Raw genomic sequence first — 12,665 nt, 5'->3', positions numbered from 1 at the left:
TTTTGGAGGACAACCTCAAGAGCAGGGCAACTGGTAAGGCCTTAATCCAAGTTAAATTAGTCTCTTAATGTATTTAGCGACATTCCTTTTTAATGTATAATTCATTTTCTTGTTTTTTTCCTGTTGATTGTGGTCTCCAGGATGAATTCAGTTTTAATGCCTTCATCCAAATCACGGGATAATTTCCCTAGGAGGGCTTTAACCACTTCAGAGATTTTCTGTCCAGGTGGGATATGCTTCCACTCATCCTAAAAAAGTGTCCACACAAACATTAGCAGGTTATCTGAAACTTCTTGCAGTCCAAGGCATGTGAGTAAAGTCTATTTTTCAGTCCTTGGTGGGACAGGTTCCTCTGTGTTGAGTTCCCATCTGGGGAGGTCTGACAGCAGTCTTTGGGTTATTTTTCAAGACCTTGGGGGAAAGAGCTCTGTCTCCTTTTCTGGGGTTTTCATGAGTGCCATCTGTAGGCTTAAAGCATGTTCTGGTGGGACTCTGATGTCAAGCTATTCTGGTGAAAAACTTCAGGGTGAGGTCTATCAGGAAGTTAATCAGCTCATTCCCCACTGTCAATTTTACCCAGGGAGATCCTTTTGTGGAGAATTAGGCACTCAAGTCCAAGGGAGCCCCTGGGCCTCTTCAGAGGGTTCCTCTCTTTCTACCATGAGAGGCTCTCGTCTTTTATTGCTCTTCTGTTTTAGCCTAGGCAATCTGTTTTCCAGTGTTCCTCCTCCTTACAGTAAGCACATTGTTCCTTCCCCAATGGGGGCTTACCTCTCTTCCAGTTACTCGTCTCTGGGAATCCAATGCCGCTGCCAAAAAAGTGGCATTTCATTTTGCATCTTCTTTCTTCTGTTGTTGTTCCCTGTTCAATACTTTAAAAGCAACATCTACCAGTTGAGAAGGGTTCATTCCAAATGTCCCATCTAACTTTTGCAACTTTCTCTTGATACCCGAGGCACTTTGCCCCAAAAGGTCGAATTTACCACTCTAATATTTTCAGGGGCCTCGGGATCTGCATTAGTATGATGTCTGTAGGCCTGATAAATCCTTTCCAAAATTCAGAGAGGTCTTTGTTTGTTTTGCTGAATTTCTTGAATTTTGTTCAAAATCTTTTGCTTTGGTTTTCGTTTTCAAAGCTCTGCCAAGATGCACAAATAAGTAGTGCTCTAATAAGGGCCTTCTTCCCTTACGAGGGTCCCAGTTTGGTTCAGCTGTGAGTGCTACCAAGTGGGCTTCAGGTGTAGAGGATCCTCCCTATGAGGAGGGTTGCGATCTTTCCAACTAAAGAAGTCTGAGAAACCTAGCCGGCTGGTCGTTTGCATTTAGGCCCCCTACGAGATAATGGCACAAGAGAAATTGCCCTGTCCTGAAACCAAATTGGGTGCCCTGTCGGGTCTTAGAAGGCGATACCAGACCAAGTCCCTGTGCCCCAGAAACTAACACAGGATTTTCTAATCGATCCCTATAAGGAGGGGAAGCCCTGAGCCTTAGTGTCAGGAATTGGGGCTGCATAAGAATGGAAGGTGTGTTAGTTTCTGCTTTATAACAAAGTGAATCAGTTATACATATACATATGTTCCCATATCTCTTTCCTCTTGCGTCTCCCTCCCTCCCACCCTCCCTATCCCACCCCTCTAGGTGGTCACAAAGCACCGAGCTGATCTCCCTGTGCTATGCGGCTGCTTCCCACTAGCTAGCTATTTTACGTTTGGTAGTGTATATATGTCCATGCCACTCTCTCACTTTGTCACAGCTTACCCTTCCCCCTCCCCATATCCTCAAGTCCATTCTCTAGTAGGTCTGTGTCTTTCTTCCCGTCTTGCCCCTAGGTTCTTCATGACCTTTTTTTTTTTTCCTTAGATTCCATATATATGTGTTAGCATATGGTATTTGTTATTCTCTTTCTGACTTACTTCACTCTGTATGACAGACTCTAGGTCCATCCATCTCACTACAAATAACTCGATTTCGTTTCTTTTTATGGCTGAGTAATATTCCATTGTATATATGTGCCACATCTTCTTTATCCATTCATCTGTTGATGGACACTTAGGTTGCTTCCATGTCCTGGCTATTGTAAATAGAGCTGCAATGAACATTTTGGTACATGACTCTTTTTGCATTACGGTTTTCACTAACACACCATTGTAAAGCAATTATACTCTAATAAAGATGTTTAAAAAAATCAGTTGACCATATATGTATGGTTTTATTTCTGGAATCTTATGTCTATTCCACTGATCTACATATTCATTCACATTGCTTTGATTACTGTAGTTTTGTAGTAAGTTTTGAGAGTGGGGAGTGTGACTTCTCCAGTTTTATTCTTTTTCTACATTTTTTGGCTGTTTGGGAACCCTTGAAATCCTGTATGAATTTGAGGATCAGCATTTCCATTTCTACAAAAAAGCAGCATTAGAATTTTGATAGGGATTGCATTGTACCTGTGGATCGCTTTGGGTTGTACTGCCATCTTGACAATATTAAATTTTCTAATCCATGAACACGGGATGTCTTTCCCTTTATTTAGGTTTGTGAAATAAATTTGGTTTTGATTTGAAAAAAAAAAAAAAAAAAGAATGGAAGGTGGTGGAAGGGGTGGATATATTGGCATAACGGCCAGAGTCTCTGGAACAGCTAGCTCAGCCAGAGGAGTTAAGGTTTGAAGCAACATATCCTCACTCTCACTCCCTTCTTTATCTTATGTTTCCTGATAATAGTACAAATGCTTGCACATAAAGGATTTCACCATTCTTCCCTGCTTCTTCACAGAATAGCTATAGAGTTATTCAAAAGCCACTGTAAAACCATAGCTAGCAATTGATCATCTAACCATTAAAAGGATGCCTTTTTGCTTTGGCATCAACCAACTGGGATTACAATGCAATTGAACAGAATCTTGATTACCGCCATGACACACAATTTAAGATAATTAGTAAAATTATGACTGGCTTCACTTACCAGGATATACCAGAATTTTAGAAGTTCCATATAATTTCTAGAATGTGTATATTAATAACACTTACTCATATGATACAAACTAAGAAGTTTTATCACCGCTCATTTGATAATGCCTCCCATGCAGTTCAACACACCAAATAAGCCCAATGAGTTTAATATTCCTCTCTCTCAGATTGAGAGAAAACAAGTAATGTGAGGTGTTCTAGGAACCCTCCAGAAAGCCCCAAAGTTAGCCAGAGACCAAATGAACCTCACTTAGAACTTGATCTTTGGGAAGTTTGTCAAAAATATCAGAAAGTTTTAACCAGTGATAAAAGATCTCAATGGCAAATACAGATCACTTAAAGAAACTCACAATTACCAAAAGCAGTTCAATATTTTATGAAAACTTTGTCCTATTAGAGAACCAAATTCATGTTTTTTACCACTTTACCTTTAAGATTTTCTTAATTAAGTTCAATCTTATTTTAGAACTTAGTTTAGTTTCAAGTTATGAAAATCTAGAGACACTATTCTGTATAGATAGTCCTAAAACATTATTCCCATAGAGTTTACCCAAAACTCTTTACTTCATTTACCTCTATTTTATTTAATTAAAAGCTTTTGTAACAGGAATAATAAGGTCTTATTTGATTTCTAATAAACCTAGGTATAATAAAAGTATTATACTTAAAGTTGATGACTCTAAAGATGTATCTGTATCAAACCAACAACCTTACGCTAACTATAACACCAGATATTAATTCAATAGTGAATAGTTCCTAGATCACGTGAACCTGAAACTCATTTTGGCCAGTTTCTTTTATATTTGAGTATTTATATAAGAACTTAATTTCCTTTAAGCTAATTAGAGTTCTTTTACAAATTAATTTTGACAATGCCGCATCTATAAACACATGTACAAACACAAAAACAAACACAGGGACCTCATAGTTCCCATTCCAAAGTTTTAACCATGAATTGGGTACAACAATGTAAAACCCATCAGTTGCAAAAGAGGCTGGATTCAAATTGGATTTCTGGCAGATGGGATAAATCAAGGTCACCCGTCTAGATAGCTAAACCCTTTTTAACGAATATTTATGGAAAAGACACTTCTGTTTCTATTTATAGCTTTTGGTGATTTTCAAGAGGAACCTTTCTCTTCTTCCTCGGAATGCCCCACTCTTGGACAAGAACAGACAGTTTTTTTTCCTGTTCCTTTCCTCCATTTGACATCAGTAAAAGTTTGAAGTATCACAAAACTGATTTGGCTATAAATGGAGGAACAGTACCAAACAAAATGAAAAACCCAAAGAACAAACAGAAAATCCTAAATAAACCCTCAAGTTTGGTCTTGGGCTTTTACATATGCCAATGACACAGGAGACCATAAATGACGTAATTAACACAGCAAGGGTAGCAGTACATGGTGCCCAGGGCGCTGAGATAACCCTGCCTAACCCCCCTGTGGAGATCCTAACAGGTATTGCGGCCATACATTGTTACAATAAAATATCACCTTCCGCTCACCCATGGGGTCATAGCTGTAATCAGATGCCTTATCCAAAATGCACCTTAGAGGACTTTCTTTAGGGATAGTTGAAACATTCCCCATTTTTAAAGATAGAAATTCAAGACAAACAAAACACAAACGGCACACACAAATGCTAGCATCCAAAGAAACAAACGAACTGGTTCACAAATCGGGTAAAAGACCAACAACTCGTTCCTCTCTCCAACAGGGTACCCCACTCAAAAACAAAACAAATTGGCTTATTCTGGAGAAAAAGCCCCAAACAGAGAGGAAATAAAGTTTCCGGCTGTATACACTGGAGCAACTCACCCTACTGGATGGAGCCTGTCGGCTCCCAAATGTCGATTCCTTGCTCTAACTGCCAAGTGCTGGGGCAGCCGGTGCTGCACGGAGGAACTTTGAAGAGAAGACCCTCAGGACAAGTGGTCCTGGCAGGTGCTAGGCCTACCTCCAAAATTCCCCAACTGGGACTGGCTGGCCACGAGCAGCAAGGCTCCTGGATGGCTCATCAGAATTTGTTATGAGCCCAAGCTTGCACTGCTTGCCACACAACAGGCCAATAAACTGAGAGATGAGTCGCTGGGGCAAGGAACAGCGACTTTATTTGGAAAGCCAGGAAACTGAGAAGATGGTGGACTCGTGTCCCCAAAGAGCCATTTTGCCTGTGTTAGAATTCAGGCTTCTTCATGGAATTTAACTCTCAAATATGCCTTTCTATAAACTGTTTTATCCTGTTGCATCAGACCATGCTCCATTACTCTGTTTTTATTTCAAAGACTAGATGTTGGATCTTTGTCAAAGCTGGGGACTGTTAAATCTAAATTCATGTTTGGTTTTGTTTCATTTATCATTTTCATTCATTGATAATACACAGTGATCGTACATTTCTATAACACCAAGACAGAATAAAATAAATATGATGCATCTCTCATCTTTAATTATCCCCCTCCCCTCCCCTGCCCTCCCCTCCCCTCCCCTCCCCTCCCCTCCCCTCCCCTCCCCTCCCCTGCCCTCCCCTCCCCTCCCCTCCCCTGCCCTCCCCTCCCCTCCCCTCCCCTCCCTTCCCCTCCCCTCCCCTCCCCTCCCTTCCCCTCCCTTCCCCTCCCCCTCCCCTCTCAAAATAAAAAGAATTTGGGCTTCTTTTATACTAAAAGGAGAGGGAGTAAAGTCATACATTTCCTGGTTCCAGTCAGCTTCCGGAGGGTGTGTTAATTCTTCCTGCCTGCAGTCATTCACTGGTAGGCCTGGTTAGGATGTTTCCTGTGAGCTAAACAAAGGTATTTTAGCTTAATGCTCATTACCTGGGAGGCAGGGTTCCCAGAGATGGGCCATTATGTATAATTTAAGCTTATAGGCAACATCCCTTTAGTGATTAACTTGTAATAGAATACAAAAGGTTCTTCCCTATTACAATATTATATAAATAAATAATAGAGAATCCTAATTCCACTTGGAGGATCATTGTGAAAGGATGCTTGAAAGTTGTGCAGTCTACCCGTTCCTCCACTCTAAAATGTATCCCTTAAAGAAGGTGTGGTACATATATACAATGGAATGCTACTCAGCCACAAAAAAAGAACGAAATAATGCCACTTGCAGCAACATGGACGGACTTGGAGGGTATTATGCTAAGTGAAATAAGTCAGAGAGACAAAGACAAATACTGTATGATATCACTTGTATGTGGAATCTAAAATATGACACAAATGAACCTATGTATGAAACAGAAACAGACTCACAGACACAGAGAACAGACTTCTGGTTGCCAAGGGGGAAGGGGGATGGGGGAGGGATGGATTGGGAGTTTGAGGTGGCAGATGCAAACTATTATATATAGAATGGATAAACAACAAGGTCCTACTTTATAGCACAGGGAACTAAATTCAATATTCTGTGATAAACCATAACGGAAAAGAATATAAAAAAGAAGGTATACGTATGTACAACTGAATCACTTTGCTGTTCAGCAGAAATTAACACAACATTGTAAATCAACTATACTTCAATAAAAAAATACATCCCTGACTTAATTACATCTTACCACATGCTGTCTGTCTGGAGCACACAGTTTGAGCCCCTCACCCAAATTACTTTTATTTGTTCTATATACTAGTGTTGTGCTACTGGTTTTCACTGCAGAATATTATTTTGAAAAAATGATAACAGTCTATTAACCAATAAGCTTTAAAAAAAATCTCTTGTTATTCATTTGATCTCCTGTAGACCCATTTTTGCCCTCCCCTCCCACCTCTACCTCCTCATTGAGACTTCAGGAGGTATCCATTGCCTCAGAAAAGGGATGTGAAAAGAAGTTAGAAGTAACAGTGAATTGTCAGCCTTTGAATTTCAGAATAAACTTCTGAGACTCAGAGCAGAGATAATACTTTGAGAAAACAGGGTTTTAAGTCTCTCAAGTCAGGATTTTGAGGTTAAAAATTTCATGACCATGAAGAACCTTGGATATGAACCTTGTTGCATAAATAATACATTTGGGAATACTGTGGGGAAGGGGGACTAGGAAAAACATGAATAAATGGCGACTACTCCTAATTGACTGAGTTTCCCCTGAACCGACTAAGATGACATTTTTTTCACCAGGTGAAATGGGATCCAGGGCTCGACATAAATTAAGTCTAATATAAAGTAATAAAGAAAATTACATTGTTCATATGTACGAAGTCATGAGGGTGTTTGTACCCTTACACATCTCGTGAAACATGCTCCTGCCCTAAGCGGGGAGATATAGAGGCTATTGTTGCTATAGGGTTCTCTTGGGGAGGCCCCACAGGAAAAAATTCTTGGGTCTCAGTGTCGGGAATATTTTCTTCCTCTGGGCAAATGGTTTATTTTTAGTCTGGGAAACTGTGACTCATGGATCTGATTGAATGCCTCTCCTAAATTTGGCTGCATGGAAGCGTGGAGTCAGCTCTGAACCCTACCTGCCTTTTGCAGTGGGTAGAACCTCACAGCATGCATTTCATCTGCTTACGTCATCCTGGTGACTTTTTTCTGCTCTATGCCTTTACTTACTCTCAATCTGGTTGGACTTTCTGGGAAGCAGACCTTGAGACAGAATTTAAGGTGCAGGATGTTTACTAAGGAGTATCCTTAGAATCAACACCTATGGGAGGGAGTGGAGAAGAATCAAGATTGGGGAGGGGGAAAAGCTGAGCTTTAACGCAGCCCCAGTGGTAGCCTCAGCTGACCCCAGGGGGAGCTCTGGAGGTAGAATGGGCCCTCAGAGCTGTTCAAATTTGTGCTGGGGCACCAAGTTCTTCACTGGAGAAGGGCCTTGGTAATGCATCAGTCTGAATGTTTGTGTCCCCTAAAATTCATGTGTTGAAACCTCGTCTTCGAAGTGGTGGTGTTTGGAGATGGGACCTAATTTGGGAGGTAATTAGGTGATGAGGGCATAGCCCTCATGAATGGGATCAGTGCCCTTATAAAAGAGACCCCAGAGAGCTCCCTCACCCCTCCTGCCATGTGAGGACACAGCAGGAAGATGGCCATCTGTGAACCAGAAGCGGGACCTCACCAGACGCCGAAACTGCTGGCACCTTGGTCTTGGTTTTCCCAGCCTCCAGAACTGTGAGAAATAAATGGCCATCATTTATACGCTACCCAGTCTAGGGTAATTTGTTATAGCAGCCTGAACAGACTAGGACAATCAGTGTCCACCACACTTATTTTTAAAATCTACTATAAAATTTTTAAAAAATCATAAATTATTTTTGGAACAAGGGCACAAATAAAATAAGTAGTTAAAAATAAGTGACCCTGGGGACTTCTCTGGTGGTCCAGTGGTTAAGGCTCCACGTTTCCAGAACCACAGGGGGCACGGATTCGATACCTGGTTAGGTGACTCTGTCCTCATTCTTGCTTACTTATGTTATGTTGTCTCTTAACTTAACTTTGATCCTGAGTCTTTGCATGCACTGTTCCCTAAGACTAGAATGAGCTCTCTCTTCTTTGACTGTGAGAGTGTGAAAGAACAGGTCCATAGTTGAAGAAAATTGGATTCCTTCTCCAAGGCCCGGAATGTTATCACCTCTTCGGTGGAAGGTTTGCTACCCCCTCCGAAGAGTCAGCTGCCTCCTTCTCTCTCTCTGCCAAGCCCCCAACATCACACACTCATAATTCCTCCTCCACAGACAAGACTTGTCCTCATATCTGACCCCTTTTGAGCGTTCTCTTTATAGAACAGTGCCACCACCAATCCACTGGTGCCAGAATCCTGAGGGTGGGTTCCTATCTATTGCCAAGTCCTGTAATTTTTATTTCAAAAATATCTCTCTAGCCCTCCATTTCTATTTCCAGTGCCACTCCCTCCTTACAAGCTCTTATTATATCTCTTGCCTGTACTATCTTAGTAGCCCCCTGTCTTTCTCCCAGTGTCTATTCTTGCTTTCCCAGCAACCCATTCTCCACACAGCAGCTGGAGGACTTATAAAACTGTTGACCTAATCATGTCACCCTGTTTTAAGCCTGTCAACAGCTCTCCCTCTGGGCCTGCAAGACTTGCCCATATCCCCTGTCTCACCACCCTCATTAGTTTTCCTCTCCTCCTTGCTGTTTTCTGGACACACTGGCTTGTTTTTGATTCCTCCAATGGGCTGTGACTTTCTTCTCCCCATGGTCGTCTCTCACTGTGATCTCTCTTTCTGGTCTGCCTTTCCTTCACCTCTTCTGCAGACTAATAACTCATGTTCATCCTTCAGATCTCAGGTCAGAAAACTCGTCCTCCAGGAAGCTGTCCTTAAATTCCTAACTAGGTCAGCCCTCTCATTTCATGATCTCTATCCATTGTGCTTTCGCGAAGTACTGGTCACATGGCAATTTCATAATTAAGAAAAGACTTTAACATCTTTCTCTTCTACTAGAATATAAATTCCACAAAGGTTGGGATATCTTGATGACCTCAGCGTTCCCAATGCCTAGCACAGGCCCTGCACATAAGAGGTGCTTTCTGTTTTGTTTTACATACTGGATAGATATGTACTTATTTACTGAGTTTCTTGAAGGTATGGACAATTTACTAGTCAATGCCCTGGCATAGTATCTGGCATATGTTGGATGTGCAATACATGTTTGTTGGATGAATATCTTGAATCAACAACTTGAAGGGTTGTCTTGGGGAAGAGGAAGCAGACATTTCGTGTGGCTGCAGGAAAGAGAATTAAGACCAAAGGTTAGAAATTACCAAAAGGCAGAATTTTCCAAAAAACAATCCAAAGGATGAGTAACCTAATAGGAATCACATAATAGGATGCTTTTGGGTTTTGGGATTATGGGAAATTTTTGTTGTATTTTATTTTAATAGTCCTTTTTTGTTTTCTGCATTTTCTACAATAAATATTATTTTTATAATGAGAAAATATTAATTTAAAAAACATGTGGACTGGTGATAAAGTAATGGATTCTCTGTCCCTAGAAGTGTTTGAACAGCTGGGAATGACACCTGCCAATGATGACAAGGAAGGGACTTCTCCGTGGTTGGGGCAGAGGAGGTTGGACCCTACATGCTCTAAGGTTCTTCTAACTCCAACGCCCCATGATACTGTTAACTGAATGATAAATGCTGAGCCCCCTTTCTTGGAAGAACTTGGCCTAGTTTACATGGCTGTCTTACATTCTGCCAGTGACTTCCTTACACTGGAAGCTCACAATGACAGTATTGGCTGCAGTGGAATTTGATTTGTATTCACCTGAGGCTGATATAACAGGAGGATTTCTGGACATTATAGTGATGTCAAGAACATGAATATATAGGTGAGGGATGTTTGTGTGGAAAAGCTTAAGATATCCCTCTATGAAATGTTTTAGTGAGTCCTGATTAGAATGTTCTCAAATCAGCACTTAAACACACATACCCTAAGTATTATATTTCATGGTTAATCTTTCAAGATAGACATTTCCAAACCGTGGTTTTGGTTAAATTAAAAAGATGGGCCTTACTCTGAAGACATTTCCAAACCGTGGTTTTGGTTAAATTAAAAAGATGGGCCTTACTCTGATTTTTGTGTTTATGAGCTAGTTTGGGCAAACAGGATCATTGCTTTTCTCTCTTAACAGAAAAGACATTTAGAACAATTCCTCCATATTACAATAGCTTTGAATTAAGAGGAATAGAATACTCCCAGACGTTATCGGATGTGTAGGAGTGAATCTCAGTTAAGAACAGTGCAACACACACAAAGTTCTTCTGATTACATGAAATCCCGGCCTAATTAGATAGATAGAGAGAGCGAGGGGGAAATCTAAGACAATGACATAATAAGACTGATTTCTACAAACTACATGTCAACATTGTTTTGTTGTCACAACTCCTGTGTAAAAGAATATGTGTATGTATATATGTATAAATGTGTACTATACTGACAAATGTGTATTATCCTGACATAAGTGGACTGATAGTTAAAAAATAAAACAAGGCAAGAAAAGAATTCTAAAAGAATTCAAAAAGGAAAAATTAGAATTTACTATTATCTGTCTCCTCCCAAGTTTCCAGTGAGGTCTCATGGAGCACTTGTTACTCCTATTAACAAATAAGCTTGTCATTTGTTTGAGTACTTTCCACTTTTACATTATTTGAGTATTTTATAACTCTTCTAGGTTTCAGTACCAAAGTGAATTCTAATCATTTTATTGACTGAAAGACAAAGGAAGTGTATTTTCTTTCTATTCGACAAAAACTTTAAAAAGGTTTGTTCAAAAAGGCATCAGGAATTATGTAAACACAATGTGTCTGATTATCATCTTACAGAAAAATGCACAAGAAAGTTCCAGGATTTCTGGCTCCCCTCTGCATACCCCCAGAAAGTTTTTTCTTTGAAGTAGACAAGTTCAATATGTGCTGTGTTGGGGGTGTAGAATGAGAAGAATGTCAATATGGAAACTGCTCTGTGAGGCTGGGGTTCTCATGGCAGCACCCAGGAGCTCAGGCCTCCAGTGGAGCTGGTGGCCTGTCCCGCCAAGAACAAGGCTGGAAGGACTTGTGTAACCTGGTAATAGAAGGACAGAGAGGAGGAGGTGGAAACCTGTCTCATCAAAGCGCACTGAATAGAAGCTTCCTTACCCAGGCAGGTACCTGGAAAAGCCCAGCCTTGGGGCTTGTCCTGATCCGCTACAGTTCATACAGTGGATCCATTCTACCTACTCTGCTCTACGCCTCCCTCTGCTCCTCCCTGGGTCCCCAGCTTCCAACTTGGCTCCAGGCCTTGCCTCCCTACTCTTGTCTCTGGCATGACTGACCTCTAGGACTCATCTGGATATGCGCCTCCTTCTTGGTATGGATTCCTGTTCAGACACCATCCCAATTTACCCCCATGCTCCCCAATCTGTGACAGTGGATAAAAGACACACCACATGCCCCTACCCTCACCCCTGCCACCTTAGTCCATTCCCTATGTAGCTTCCCTGCCAGGGCAGGGAACTTGGATAAAGGAGAGTACACAGAGGAAGGGAGACACAGGGGCACCAGAAATATGGCTTGTTGTGTGGACATTAGCTATTTTTATTTCCGTCAAAACAGAGGGTGTGGTGGTTAATTTTATATGTCAACTTGACTGGCCTAAGGGATGCCCAGATAGCTGGTAAAACTTATTTCTGGGTGGGTCTGTGAAGGTGTATTTGGAAGAGAGTAGCAATTTGAATCAGTAGACTGAATAGAGATCCACCCTCACCAATGTGGGTGGGTCTCATCCAATCTATGGGGACCTGAATAGAACAAGGAGAACCCTGACTAATACAGAGGGTAAGCACGCACAGGAATGGCTGATCTCATACCTTTGAGAATGGGTGCACTGGGGGCATTTTAACCATTTTAAAAGATTTTAAAATTTCTTATATTTGCCATATGATTTACTGTTCACAAAACTTTTACATACAGTTTTGAATACTGTGGAACCCTTAAATTAATACTTACTTTTGATCATTTATTTGCATTTTTTCTCCTATTATTTACCAGTTCTGAAATTGGGATGTGTCTTACAATCAGTGGTGTTTTGCAATCGTCATCCACCAGGAATGACTGTGACCAGGTATCACTTGAACTTGGCCCCAGCTCTTTGTGTTGTAATTTCAATTGAATTGTGTACATGGTTGACACTACATGTTTAGTATGTAAACTGCTGTTTAGTATGTCTTAACAAATTATAATATGATTTGACTTTGAAACAAAAATTTATCA

The sequence above is a fragment of the Eubalaena glacialis genome, chromosome 6 (genome assembly GCF_028564815.1).
Source record: "Eubalaena glacialis isolate mEubGla1 chromosome 6, mEubGla1.1.hap2.+ XY, whole genome shotgun sequence".
Lineage (NCBI taxonomy): Eukaryota > Metazoa > Chordata > Mammalia > Artiodactyla > Balaenidae > Eubalaena > Eubalaena glacialis.
Note: the sequence above shows the minus strand (reverse complement) of the source record.